Source organism: Nannospalax galili, unplaced genomic scaffold (assembly GCF_000622305.1).
Source record: "Nannospalax galili isolate Female #2095 unplaced genomic scaffold, S.galili_v1.0 scaffold264, whole genome shotgun sequence".
In the NCBI taxonomy this organism is placed as follows: Eukaryota; Metazoa; Chordata; class Mammalia; order Rodentia; family Spalacidae; genus Nannospalax; species Nannospalax galili.
Genome location: NW_008352391.1, coordinates 27026 through 42945, shown reverse-complemented (window position 1 = coordinate 42945; position 15920 = coordinate 27026).

The window sequence follows — 15920 nt, the reverse complement described above, 5'->3', positions numbered from 1 at the left end:
TTGTGCAGGGTGAAAGATAGGGGTTTAGTTTCATTCTTCTACAAGTGGAGATCAAGTTTTGCCAGCACCATTTGCTGAACATGGTATCTTTCCTCCAGTTAATGTTCTTGGCCCCTTTGTCAAATATCAGGTGGCTAAAATTGCAATTACTCATATTTGGGTCTTCAATTTTTAACCACCAGAATTCTAAGTCAAATAAACCTTTTCTCTTAATATCTTACCCAGCCTCAACGCAATACAAAGCAGACAACTGGGCTGGCGAGATGGGTCATCAGGTAAAGGCACTTGCCAGTAAGTCTAAAATCTGAGTTTGATCCCTGGATCCCACACTATAGGAGTAAACCAACTCCTGAAAACTGTTCTCTGACTTCCATATGTATGTGAGAAAATGAAAACACACACACACACACATGACTTCATAATTCTGAAAATGATGTAGTTTTATGTTCAAGCAGCTGTTCACCTTTGGTCTTATGATTTATGATACTTGACTGTTTTGAAACTCATAGCCTAATCTCTGATGCCCACCCACTCCCCAATCCAAGAGGGCAAGATACTGGAAGTCTATGTGCTTTGAAAATAAATTTAAATCTCCTTCCATGAAGTCTCCTGTGTTTTCATTCATTTTATCCATAATTCTCAACATCTGGCATACAAATTCAGTTCTTACATTTTGATGATTTACTTTTGTTTCTTTAAGTCATTATCTAGGCTTATGAATCTCCTAATAGCCCTCAGGTTGTTTTTGAACAGCTAGAAGAAAATTAAAGGAAATAATGCCTTATAATATAACCATGGCTTATTCAATACAAATATGGGCAAAGTGACAACAATTACTCCTAACTCAGTCAACACTCTGGAAGGTTCATGAAAAGAATCCAGGACCAAGACTGACCCGTGGCTGACCTAGATGGGGTGTGAGGTTCAGTTAAATGAGGACAGACTCCAACACTGTGAAACATTCTGCTGTTCCCAACCATGGCCACCCTCTATCTAGAACACAAGAGACATAATTCCAGACAACATTTTTAAAGGGCTGATGACTATTCCCATTAAAATTCAATTGTGAAGGCAGGTGATACCGTTATAAACCTTACCCACCTTTCCTCTTCCACCACAAGAACCCTGGCCTCATGCCACTTTCATTCCTTCCATTCTTTCCCATTACAAAGCAATTTAGTACTATGCAACTTTCAGCTGCACCTGAAAGTCACAGCAACTATCAATCAAAGAAACATCAACAAATACCTCAAATATTTTGCACAATGTAGGTCACAGCATCTAACATTTGATTCAATCAATTCATGAGGACAACTGAGGAGTATATGCTGAGAGAAACAATACACAAATCATTTCCATCAATTTAGTTTCTAGCCGAGTGTGGCAGTGCATGCACAATCCCAACACTGGGGAGGCTGAGGCAGGAAGATTGCTGGGAGTGATGCCAGCCTGGGCTACATAGAGAGAGAGAATTCCAGATCATCCTGGGCCAAAAAAACAAGACCGTCTCACAAAACAAAACAAAAATTATAAGTTTCTATCTCCTGGATTTAAAAACACTGTATGTCAGCTTGTGAAATGTTAGTACCTGAAACAACTTCACTTGGATGAGACGTTAGATAGGTCCTAGGAAGCAGGACGGAGGCTGATGATCGGTTCTAAGTCACTGTCTTTGATACTTTGGTTTAAGACTTCAATGCAATAATGAATGAATCATAGGTAAGGGCCAGTGAGATGGTTCAGTACCTGAGGGTGCTTGCTACACAAGCCTGGAGACCCAAGTTTGATCCCCCAGAACCCACATAAAGGTAGATAGAGAGAACTGACTCCACAAAGTTGTCTTCTGACCTCCACATGCACGCCATAACATGCACTCCCCACTCCTGCATACAAAACACACACACACACACACCACACACACAATAAATAAGTTTAAAAAAAAATAGAAGTTTTGTCAAGCTCTATGTATTTACTTTTCTCCTCTCTATAGAGGAGCAGCAACTTAAGGGAAGAAAGGTTTCTTTTGGCTCCTGAAGTCCATCATGTCAGGGAAGGCATAGCAGCCAAGAGCTCATTGGCAGCAGGAGCATGTGTCAACTACTTGCTCACATCTCAGTGACCCAGGAAGCAAAGAGGGGGCAGGAAGTGGGGCTAGGTTACAAAATCTCAAAGCCTATCCCCACCAATCCACTTTCTCCAAATAGTCTGACCTCTTAACCATTTCACAACCTCCCAAAACAGTGCCACCAGCTAAGGAAAAGGTGTTCAAACACACAAGTCTGTAGTGGACATTTTACATCCAAACTGTTCACATTCTACTTCTACTAAAAGCAAGCAAGAGAGCTGATGTATGAGATGGATGAACAGTCTGCCACTGGCACCTTTAATATCTTCACCTACCCTACTTCCCATTAAATGACAACAAGTCAAAGCAACAACTTCAAGTAAATATTTCTTAAAAGGCAGGTGCAGTTGTAGTGGTGGTGTATGTGGGGGGTGTGATAGAGAAGGCATCACCAGAGAACATGCATTGTCAAACACCACACTAATGCACAAAATCCACTCTCTTCCGAGTCTAGATAGCCTAAGTTCATTCTTAAGTTTCAAACACTAAAAGTACAGGCTATAGTTTGTGTGTCTACCTTGACCCTGTTAAGACTGAGAACTTTTGAGCATTCTGGCTAAAATCCTCTTTGGCGTAATATACCAGAGGCATGATGCTGCAAGCAACATGATAAGGATTTTCTGAAGCCATTCTCCAATTCCACCCCACCTCCAGGTTTGTCTTCATTGCCAAAGCATCTCTAATCACTGCCCATTAATTTAAGACTTTTTGCTTTGTAGACTCAGAGGGTAAAAGGGTTAATCTGCACATGTATGAAAACACACACACACACACACACACACACACACACACAAAATCTTTCTCTGACCATACTTCTTTCCTACTATATCTGAAAGATGTTTAGTGGCACATACTTTGGGAAAAGCTGATATAATAGCCAGATGGTAACCAAGGAGTAGAAGACCTAAGTCGGGAGGGGGGGTATATGATCAAAATATATTGTGTACCCAATTCATATCAGGCACAACTGAGCAAAATAAACATGGCAGTTCCTGACTTCTCATAGTCAGGACCTCCAGCATGTAAGAGAAAACTAGAGCTCCAAGAAAGTTTCCAGAGGGCCACTCAGCATGCACGTACCTTTGCACATTTACACCTGGTGCTTTGGTTAGGTAGACACAGACCGTTTTTTAAGTCTATTTTTATTTTATGTGTATGAGTATGAGTGTTTTGCCTGCATGTATATACGTGCACCCACGTGTGCAATGTCTACAGAGGCCAGGAGGGTGTAGGATCCCTTGAAACTAGAGTGAAGGATAGTTGTAAGTGACTATGTGGGTGCTGGGAACCGAACCTGGATCCTCTGGAAGAGTAGCCAGTGCTCTTAAGCATTGAGCTGTCTCTACAACCCTGGATACAGGCCTTCTTAGGTTAGGCCAAATACTAACATTTTTAATCTCACTAGAAAAGAAGATTATAAAAATACAAAACCAAGTTCATGGACCATTCCTTGGACAACACAGGAAGGACTACAAACTTTTCATGGGTGTAACAGGTGCCAGAACATCATAGCTCATCAGTAGAAATCATGGGCTCTGACCCCTTTCCCTTCTAAACCCTGAAAAGAGACTGCTTGAAAGTAGCCCAACGAGCATAAACCACCACACAGCCTTCCTGCTTGTTGCTGAAACATATGCCTTCAGTTCTCAGAGCTTGAAGAGGGCTACCCTATACATGAATTTGTGTTTGAACTGGAAAACCAGCTGCTCCTTGATCAGTCATCCTTTTATCATCAACAGGACTTTAATTAGACCTCATATGCTTTCTGTTTTATGCTACGTATCTTTCACCTATTTAGGCTCTAAAGCACAGCAACTATACCCACTATAAACAGAAATAAGACATGAAATAAATTCCATAAGTAAATAATGAGCTATTCAACTAACAATTTTTCCATAAATGGCAATATTCTATATTAAAAATTCAACAGAAACTCTCCCACCTATTTCTTGCATGTCTGCTGTTGTCCCCTGCCACCCCCCAGTACTGCCCCAATTAGGAAGTTTTCAAGCTGCCTGGCTTCAATTTCCTGATTTTAGTGTTAAATATGGGGCTATGTTAAGCCATGTTACAAGCATGGACAAATCTTAAAGACATAATGCTGACATTTAAAAAAAAAATTAAAACTGTAGAATGAGATTTGCATTAAATAACAGCCATGAAAGTTAAAAGGGGGTACAGTCTTATACCAGACTTACGGGCTGGCATCCATCAGCTGAGCAGCCAAGGACAGGTTTCAGGCAAGAGAGGCACCCCCAGGGCACCAACTCTGGAATTAGTGGCTGCCTCTAGGGAGGTAGGAAGGCTATTTATAGGAAGATGGGTGGTGTTTGTCAAAACTGGGAGGTAGAATGTGGGTACCAATTACATTAGCCTGTGAGCCTTTCTAGATGTTTGGAATACTTCACAAAGATGGAATAGGAAACACTAGCTGGCCCCTGTATTTTTTAAAGCTGACACAGATGGAACAGCACCGTATATGGCTTGAAGCACATTCCCCAATGATTCTACTACTACCTACAAAACTCATCCTTTGAGAAGGCCCCAGTAACAACCTACAAACCTCTGGGCCAAGGTCTCTGTTTGCTCTTTTGAAACTGCTTGTACTGACTTACCTGGTCAGTATCTGAGATGTAAATACCATTTGACTCAGGGTCTTATCCAGGGCTCTCTACCACTGAGCCATACCTCCCTGCTAGAAGAGGATTTCTCTCCTTTGGCTATTAAAAAGCCCAATAGCTGAACACAACAAATCAGTTTCCTTTTCCTGAAGCTGAATTACCATTCCGGGCAATGGTCAAAAAGTTTCAGAAACACTGATATTAGAACTCAATTGGTGTGAAGTGAGGCCCAAGAATCTGTACTAAACAGCCATCAAGTTTGGGAATGCCAGGACCAGTGTCATGTCCAAGATTCTTCTCAGCTCATCCATGCTATTCCATATAGAAAGTGCTTCAACAGGAAGAGGGTGAAATTACAGAATATTCCAAACAGGTTAATTATGTGGCAGTCAAGTCTGAGAAACATGAAGTTAGCAGTACTATTGGTCAATATCAAATAACAAAAGGCAATTCACTAGATGTTTAAAAGAAAGGATATCTTCAAAATATAACTATGAGGTTATGGATAAAAGCCAGTTAGTTCTAGGACCAATTCTGAAATCATCATTGTTTTACAGAAAGAAAAACAGAAGCAGCATTAATGAATGAAGAATGTCAACCTTACCTTTCAATTTCCTGGAATTTTCCTCCCCCGCTTTCCCTTTTAATTCACAGTACTTCCTCTAAACACACAGCCCTAACTTCACAATAGAGTTTTGAAAAGATTACTGTTCCTTATACCAAAAGCTAGGGCTTCAGTGGGAAGAAAGCTGTTCCAGAGCCAGCAGAATCCTAGCCAATCACACCAGTCCACTGCTTCCACTTATACAGAATAAGGAGCAAAGGGTAATAAAAAAAAAAAAAGTCCAACAGTAGCATCACCTAAATTCTTATTTCTCACAATCCACCTGGTTTCAAGGTAAAGATGGAATTCGTATTTGCTCTGAGGAAATGAAAAGTGGATAGAACTTTCAAGCTTCTGCAAACAGCTGGTCATGGGTCCCATGAGCCTGAATCAGGGTAACCTGTGAGGAAAACAGCTAGGAAGGTGGCCCAAGCAACAGCTGCCGGCCTTCAACAGCTGAATGTATTCAAGGGTCAAACTCTATCATGGCTAGTCTGTCACTCAGGATTTAAGAAACAAATTGTCTTTCAGAGCCATTTGGTTTAGTGCGTAACTTTAACCAGTTCCATGTTTGAGACCAATCTAGAGGGGTTATCTAACTACTTGCTCATTCTAAATCCTTCAATGTGTCTTTAAGTAGAATGTGAACTCCTTCTCGTTCCTATCCTGTGGGCTAACCTTCCATATAGGGAGATACATTTACTTCTCCCCTAACTTCAGGGGTTTTGCCAGGACTAGAAGGTCTTGAAAGAATGTGGGAAGCCTCAGGCTAAAATTCTAGATCACAATCCATAACAGTAAAATTAATTTAGAGACTTGAGGTTAGCAATTTTTTAACTTGAATTAAAAAACATGCATCTTTCAACAAATGGGTAGGTACAGTACTATTCTGTAAGATATTGATGTAGTATATGAACATGTACACTGAAAACCATACTGTAAAAATTTCCCACTATGCATCAGGCTGAGAAGAAAATGAGAAAGTCATGGAAATATACTACACTTCCTACAGGATATGCTTTCTCTCTCTAAGAAAGGCTTCATGACAAAGGTTCAATAAAATGGTGGTATAACCTCATGCCCCCAGTTTCTGGAAAGACTCCAGTATATTCAGTAATCATCCAATCTACACACATCTTCACACATTTCCTTACCAAGATGTTTTATCAGCCTGTATGAAAGATATGATATTCTCATGGCCTGGGACATGGAAAGAGTGGGAAACCATTGTATACGGCAAATTTTGTAATCAAGTGCTGGCAGCTATGGCTTGAATATGGTTTCTCCCTCAAACTCATGCAGTAGCTTAATTCTTGAGTCTTAGGTTAATGGTGTTAGGAGGGTGAAAATTTACACTATGGTAATTAGTGTAGGGCCCCTGGAAAGGGACTGGGTTAGGTCATTAGGCCAGAAACCCTGTGACTGACTTACTGACATTACAAAAGAGAGAAAAACAGAAGACACAGATAACACATATGCTCCATCCACCATGAGTGCCACTCACCAGACTGTGACACATGATGTTTTGATTTCCATTCTCCAAAATTATGAGCTAAATAAATCTATTTTTTTTAATAAAGTAAGCCTTGGCTATTTCATTATGTGTAATGTAAAGCTGACTCATATGTCAAATAAATTCTGCTCATGTTACTTGTTTTCTTACCAACTAACAAAATGACTATGGTGTTATAAACTTCCACAGAATACAATTTTAAATAAATATTATGTAAGCCTTTATCTGGACAAACTATCTTTCCTTTCAGTGGGTGCAGAACTTACTGATGTGCAGAGTCAGCACAAGGGAGCTAGGCCTCAAGCAAGCATGAAAAAATGAATTTAGACGATGTTTACAGCCGAGCAAAGGAGACACACCAAACAATTCTCTACTGGAAATACTGCTTTAAGTGTTTTTAAACTGAAGATTATACCATCACTTGGGATATTTTTTTTCTCTGCTATTTTGCTCAGCATATTACAAAACTGCATCTAGGACTGAAATAGCAGATTGCCTCAAGAGCAAATGACAATATTTGTACCAGAAATGTTGGAAACCAGCAGTACAGATGGGTTTCTCACAGCCATCTTCAAACTAAGAATAACTCCACCTACTGCACCAATGTTAAAGTGTTGAATTCATAGTCAAAAAGACTCGTTTTTCCACAATTTTTCCTACCACCTTCTTTTTTGGAAGGACTATGCATCTTCCTGACATCTGCCTGAGCAGAGAAGTAGCAGGAGACCAAAGCTGTAACATCAATAGGCAGTGAGGTTTTGATTATCCACAAGAAGACACACAAAAATGACAACAGAAGTCCAGATTAGCTAAACTGGCATTTACAGAGCTTAATCCTCCCCTTGAAATGTGAATAGAAAAAAATTTACCCAAACTTAATTTGTCTTTCTCCAGGGCTAGATACCCTTGGTTAAGGAGCCAACTAAAGAATCGTGTGTTTTTGTGTTTTTGTGTTTTTTCTTTCTAAATAAGACTCCAGAATGGAGAGGGGAGCTGGTATTAACCACATAAATCCTGAGAATGGTTCAAGGGAGCCTTTCTGTTCCCAGACAAAAACTGAATCTCCTTCCAGGGCTTGGAGGAATTAGCTACCTTGTTTCAACCAGGGAGCTAGCTGCCATCTTGTAGAGTTCTGCACCTGCTCTTACTGTCTGCCAACTGAGACAGAAACTCCCTCCATCCCTTCAAAATTTCTACCAAAGTTCTGGAAAGGCAAATGGACCAAAAGTCATCACTCATGGAGATACTACTTACAAAGCCTATCAAATTAAAGTGCTGTTTCTAGCAGTCAGGCATCCTCTCCTCATTGTTGAAAATGATTTGGGTGACTGAAATGGGTGTGTCCCTTTGTGAAGACTCCAGGTTGACTCCACAGGAATCTTCCCAGGAAGTCACAGGGCTCCTCCATCTGAAGGAAAAACCAAGGTACTAACTTTTTCAAGATAAGAGATGCTTCACACATTATAGGATGCAGAGTACAGATCACTGCATCTAGGGATATCAAGCAATTAAACTCAACAAAAAGTCCAGCCAAACAGATCCCTCCATTTAAGTAATTACTCAAGTTAATGTACAGAAACTAGGTGTGGACAAACACAAAATATCTCATTTCCTATCTTCTCCAAATGATAAGGGTGTTCCTCAAACTAGCCACACACATACACACACACAAAAAAAAATCCCTTAACTGTTTGCTTGGCACAGCCAGGTGCAAAACACACCCATCTACTACTTTCACTAGCAAGAACTGCTTCAAGTAAAACAATCCCATAATCCTACACTTGTCTCTCTCTCGTCCATCAAAACAAGAATGTCCTTCATTAATCACCACTAACCAAAGCAAACAGGTGTTAACAGAATCAAGACCAGTAAAAAAAATTCTTAAGCTCTGGAATGCATCTTCACCATCCGGTATGGCACACATTAAGACTTTGAGGGAACTTACTTTAAGTGAAAAGGTTACCATAAAAAGAAACCACTTAAGGGGATTAGAAAGCAATATGATAATCTCTCCTCTGTCTATCTAATCTCTTCAACCCACACTCAAGGAAGGCCTAGGTCTAATCAGGATAAGCCTTAACCAAATCGTTAGCAAAATAAAAATGAGCAAGTATAAAGCCTTTCTTGGTAGAACAAACCATACGTTCATCATAAAGTCAATATAAACAAGAGTAAACAAATCTACATGACAGTGTCATTTATATCCACTGTCTATAAGACAGGTAGTAACTGATGAAGGGGTAAAGAACATGTGGGGCATTTACACATCATGGACTATTATTCAGCTATAAAGGACAAAGTCCTGTCATTTAAATATAAATAAAACTGGAGGATGGTATATTAAGTCATCCACAGACACATATCTCACTCATACATGGAATACTAAAAAGTAGGTATCAAGAGGAACTGAGAGACTAGTGATTATTAGACGCCAAGTGGGGAGAAATTCAAAAGATAGTAAGGACAATGTGCTGTGTATTAGAATAAAAGACTGTTTCTATCACAAAGAATAAATATTTAAGGAGCCAAGTATGTGTACCCTGAGTTGAATATTGCACAATATGAATTAAGTACATGGGTATATCACATAGTACCCCTCTTTAAGATGTACAATTTTATGTATCAACTAAATTTTTAAAAAAGAAATGAAAGCAAGAATGTATATTAAAAGAAATCTGAAGAACTTATATCCAGTCTTATAACAACACAACTTAATGAAATTCTTGCCAATTTGAAACAAGAGACTGACACAAAATTTACATTTCTCCCCAAGTAATGCCTTCCTTACCAATTAGGACATGTAAAAGTGTTTTTGTTTTTTTTAATGTATACTCTATATTATTTTTAGAAATAATTTAGTTCAATTTTCATTTACTTAAAATCCAAAGCTTGTTAAAAATAAACACAGTACACAGTACTTAAGTGTCACTAAAACCGGAAGTTGCTGAAAGTAAAAATTTATTTTCAGAGTTAAACTCAAGGATCTGTGTTGTAAAATATTTGGTCTCTAATTCTCTCAGCATTCAATTTATAAAAAGAAACATGTTCTAGTAAGTGATCAGTAACTACAAGTCAAATAATGAATGCTGCTGTCTCCTAAATAAATCAGAATAGATTAACAAAATCCTTGAGAACAAATTTCAAAGCCATCATGGTAGCTTTTTCTGGAAACAGGAGATGTGCAGTAACGTGTCCACAGAAGGGCAGCTTTCAGGAGTCCTACCTGCACAGAATTAGCGTAAGTCAGTACAGGAAGATCTCAAACCACTGGGGCTGGTCACTCCAGCATGACTAGATGGGCACCAAAACCAGATGTTTAGGGGTACTCAGAGACAATGACAGGAGGAAGCAAGTACTAGCATGGTAGCCTTTAGAGTCACAGAGGCCTTGCTCTTTTGTCATAAAATGCAATAAAAAAATAAGCTTACCTCAAAGTCTCCAAGTTTTCAGAGTGACAAATCTTTCTTTCTCTTCTCTCTACGATTAAGGCTCCTACTCAACTCCTCCAAACAAAACTCTGAAATCAAATCTTTAATATTTAAGACATCATTTCTGGGCTAATGAGATGGCTCAAAGGTGTTAGCTGCCAAGACTGACCACACCAGTTCAATCCCCAGAACCCACATGGTGGAAGGAGCGAACCAATTTCTTTGACCTCCGCATCTGCACCATGCAGGGCACATGTGCACACATGCAATAAATTTTCTTTTTTAAAGTAAAAAAAAAAAAAAAAAAAAAAAAAAGTAAAAAAATTTAGTATCACCGTTTCCCTCCAAGAATGACTGCCAAGGGAGAAAGGAGAAGCCCACACAGATGACCATCAGCCCATTCTTACAAAACATGGAACTGGATTATACCAGTAACACCTTCATACACCTAAGCCAAATAAAGCAGACCAAGCATGAGAGGAACCTACATGCCAGAATGATGCCCTGCTGGGAGGCTCTTGGCTCCTTCTTACAGGAAGACTCCAGGCAGCCACTGTCCCCAAAACATCTTGCTTTCCAAAACAATCATCTCCCCAAATGCCCTTTCTTCCAGAGATAAATAGTTTGTGAGAAAGGTCATCTGTCAAGGGTGCACAGCACAGACACGCTGCCTTAAAGTTGCTGACTACCTGCCACACCTGCGAAGAGGCATCAGGCGTAGGACAGACAGCTGCTCCAGCGGCCAAGACCCCCTGCTCCATTGGGGGACACTCATCAGCAGTAACCTGCTGAGGTCTTAGCCTTTCTGTCACTCAGGTCAGGGTCTTTTCTTTTCAGCTCCTACAAACATCTGAATGGAAGAAGCAGAAGCCGTTCTCAGTAGTCAACCCGAGATGAGACAGAAAGGAGGAATACGCTGCATATTATGCAGAGCGGATGCTAGATGTCCCACCAAGTGGTGACCCAACCAGAGAGAAAACATGGGAGCTCACAAGAACCCTGAATGCCAAAGATGAACCCATACAGGCACAAAGCAGAATCCATTGCATCAGCTGTGTTCTCTGCAACACAGCAAATGGAAGAGGCAGTCTCCAAAGCTTCAACTTGGTCTGTTCACAGACTTGGACATGCAAGCTCTGTCTACACAGGGGAGGACACGTGCTCAAGCGCTGTTTCACTTTAAACAATGCACCACACTGAACTGGTGCCTTCTCTGAAGTTTTTCGAATAATAATAATAATAATAATAATAATAATAATAATAATAATGCTAGATGAGGAGCTATTTAACTAACCTTTTGCTGCTACACTCAGAATTTCAAAAGTATGGAATTGCTCAGATCACATTATTTTCAATAAAAATTCCACTTTAAAAACTAGTCTTTAAAATCCTCTTATATTTAATATCTACTTTCTTCCTTTCCCCTTCTTTTCTGGTTTTTAATGTACTTACAATGTATGGAAAACAGGACAATACTTAGGCTTTCAAGGACCTCTAGGATCCATCTTAGGCTGGATGCAAGCTGTAAGGAGGCAAAGGGCATACAGCCTCAGATGAGAGGGACGACCCTGAGGCATCAGCGAGTCATCACTGCACATCAACTGAGAAACATGAAGGAACCTTCAGAAAAGGGCTAGTTGGGAACTTGCTGTTGAAGGAGGCAGTAATGTGGATAATTTCCTAGTTAGATGGCTCTCACCTTCCTAACACATGGCACTGTGACCTGGACTCAGCAGACACAGGCTCCAGAAGAAAGCAAGCCTCACAAAATAATATTCACCAACAAAAAGCTTTAGCCAAAGGAGGTGGAACTGCTCCATGGAAGCTTAATTCTGATCAATGGAAGGTTGAGAGACCTCTGGTCATGGAAAGGGGACTCACAAATGAAGGCAACCTACCCCCCATGGCCCAAGATAGGAATCCTAGAGCCTTCTGACCCAGCTAGCTAATCAGGGCTGATAAGGACAGGAGAAGAGAGAATGCTGACAGAGGAAATACTCCATGGACCTATAAACTAAAAATATTTGAGACTACAGAAGACAGCAGGCCAGCCTAGTCTACATGGCAAGTTCCAGGCCAGCTAGGGCTACAGGGAGACCTTGTCTCAAAATAGACAAAATTCAAAGGAAGATCTGACACTTGCAGGTGTTTGCTTATATAGCACCTCAGTGAGGCCACCCCAGAAGCCACCAAGCAGACGTTTTTGTTCAACAAAGCATGTTGAACTCTATGCTACACTTTTAATCTATGCTAGCACTATATGCTACACTTTTAATCTGCTTTTCCTGCTGGGACTGTGAACCCCACATAAGCAGGTCTCTAGCCTTTGTTGGAACCTGGTGTGTATTGGGTACCTGGTACACACTGACTAGATAAATACAAAGGGGAAATAGTGAGAAAAGTCCATCTTGACATGAATATTGCTGTAGGAACCCACCTGTAATACTCAATTTACGGTAGTTCTTGCTCTAGACTTCAGTTTTTAATCTACTCAAGAGCCCCAAAAGAAACATGACTCTTCTACAAAACTGACATCTTCCCTTGGGTGAATCTCAGCATACAGTCAGCTGATAAAGGAGGCCTTTTCATTCAACAACATGTGAAATTCTATAGCTAAATATCTTCAGTCAAAATCAGTATAGGTATTTCTGGATTTGTTTAACAAAACCTATCAAAGAAACTTAACTTTTAAGTAACAGGAAGGAGGTAGAGTGCAAATGGTAGCATGGACTGGTGTTACTGAAACTTGCCCTTCTCAGTCCTCACCTTTCTACAAGCTGTCAGTGTATATTTTTTCCCAAGTATAGTATTTAAGATCATGGCAGACGTTAGAAATTTTTCATTTCCTGAGCTCAGTAAATCAGGGCTTTTTTTTTTTTTTTTTTTTTGCAAGTAGATTAAACAAAAATAAAGCTCTAGACTGTGACACTGTATCTAAACTCATGACTACTACCTGCGTGTTTCCTTCCAAACTGGGTCATAAAGTACAGACTCCATCTCTTTCAATCATGGTTTTACCTCACCCCCTTCAACAACAGTTCAGATACTTAAGTCTAGACAGATGAAATTCAGGACCTATGTCCTGTAGGATACCATTTCTTCTGCTCACTATACAATTTGTTTGGCAAATTTGGCTGTGAGATCGTTGAAGGAGTTACATCAAAATCGTGTAGACAAAAGGCCAGTGAGAAGGTAAGAGCGCTGCCCACACAAGCCTAATGACCTGACGTCAATCCCAGAATCTACAGTATAAGGAGAGAATCATGCACAAAAGTTGTTCTCTGACCTCCCTCTACACACTAATGTAGCAGGTCCAGGCCATCGCTCAAATACACACATACACACACACACACACACACACACACACACACACACACACCAAAAACAAAAAAAAACCAAACCGCTGGGCATGGTGGCATGCACCTTTAATTCTAGACCTTGGGAGGCAGAGGCAGGTGGATCTCTGTGAGATTGAGGCCAGCCCACATAGAGACTTCCAGGCAGACTGGGACTAGGGAAACCCTGTCAAACACACACAAACACATACACACACACCCCATAAAAAATTAAACTATGAAACTGTTTACACATAGACCACCTTCATTCAAAGATCCAGAAGAAAGAGCGTCTTCTTTCTGAAGAGGCAAAGCCAGAAGACAGACAAAACCTGCAAGTTGTTTGGTTGCTATATTCCTCAAGAAAATTTTCTGAATATCTCTGATTTTTTTTCTCTATCTCCTGGAGGAACAGAACTATAACCAGTGTCAGGTGACCCCTGCCTTGAATGAAAGCTACTAGGAAACTAAAACATTTTGTTTCATACTTCATTTGTCTTTCTGTAGTACTTTACTAGAGTCAGGAAACCAGATTCAGGAAACCAGATTCAGTCAGGAAAGCCCGAGTTCCAGTCTCATTTTCCCCTCCAATTTCAATAATCGCAATTTTCAATTTCTAATCTCTTAAATTACTACTTTAGAGTAATGGCACACCCCAACTATTATGCCATGAAACATGAAATGAGTGTATGAGTTATTTCTTTTTTAAAAAATATTTTATTTTTGTTTTATGTATATGTGTAGTGCCTGCATGTGTGTAAGTGCACCCATGTTGTAAAATGCTCACAGAGGTCAGAAGAAGGCATCACTGGATCTCCTGGAACTGGAGTTAGGGGTGGTTGTTAGGGTTGTTAAGGTGGGTGCTGGGAATCAAACCAGGGTCCTCTACAAGAGCAGTGCACTTAATCACTGAGCCATCTCTCTAGTAGTCTCCATAGGAATTTATTTCTAGGTCTTAACATTATTAAATTGAATAAAAGTCATAGAGTTAGGATATGATCAACCCAATATGCAACTATTTCACAAGGTATATAATGATTATTTTTACAAAATGTAACACTGCTAAAATATCAATTCTGAGGGCCAGTGAGATCATTCTCTTAGTAAAAGTGCTTTCCACACAAGCCTGATGATCTGAAGTTGATTCCTGGAACCCAAGTAAAAAGTAAACACTAGACAGAGTTGAGGGCGTCTGTAATCTCAGCACTCCTGAGGCAATATGGGAGGCAGACATAGGAGAACTGGCCAGAAATTCATCGGTCAGCTAGACTGGAGTAGGCAGCACAGAAACAAGAGACCCTTCCTGGAAATATGGTGGAAGGAAGAGAATCAACTCCTGTAAAGTTGTTCTCTGACCTCCACACTGTGCGTGCGTGTGTGTGTGTGTGTGAGAGAGAGAGAGAGAGAGACATTACTCACACACACATACAATTTAAATGAATAATTAATTCTTTAACAACTGGAGCCTGTGAGACAGCTCAGTGGGTAAAGATGCTTGCAATTGAAGCTGAGGACCTAAGTTTGAGCCTGGGACCCACATAGTGGAAGGAGAGAACTGAATCCCCTAAGTTGTCCTTTGACCTCCACACATGTTGTAGCATGTACACCTGAGCATACATACAATAAATAAAATGTCATAAAAAATTTTAAACAAGCTGGGTGTGGTGGCTCACGCCTTTAATCCCAGCACTTGGGAGGCAGAGGCAGTCAGATCTCTATGAGTTCGAGGCCAGCCTGGTCTAATAGTGAGTTCCAGGTCAGCTGGGGCTACCGGGAGACCCTGTCTCAAAAAGACAAAAAAATAAATAAAAAATAAACAAAATTCTCAATATGAATTATGTCAAGGACAAAAGGCAGCATTTTACATGTGGCTATTTAAAAACTGATGGCTCAAAGGGATGGGTACTAGACCTTGGGTTATCTATAACACAGAATTAAAAATAGTTCATTCCAAGAGTCTCAAGTAGCAATTTTCAATCATTCCAAAATACCGTTCTTTTCTACCTAGGTAATATGAAACTATGGCACAGCAAAGTTATTACTGCTGCACTGTACTTTAAAAATATTTCAAGTTCAAATAGTAATATACAAGTAATTCAAACTACTGGACATCTGAATCCATAAGCTGCTTATGTGTGCTCCACAGGAACGAAAGGGCAAAGCTGAGTTTTTCTCTCCATTTTTTTTTCAAATATTAATTACATAAAGAATCCTCAGGGTTCCAGGAAACTCTACTCAAATATAGCAAAAATTTAGTGTGTTAGATCCTTATCAGACATCTTTCTCTCCTCAAA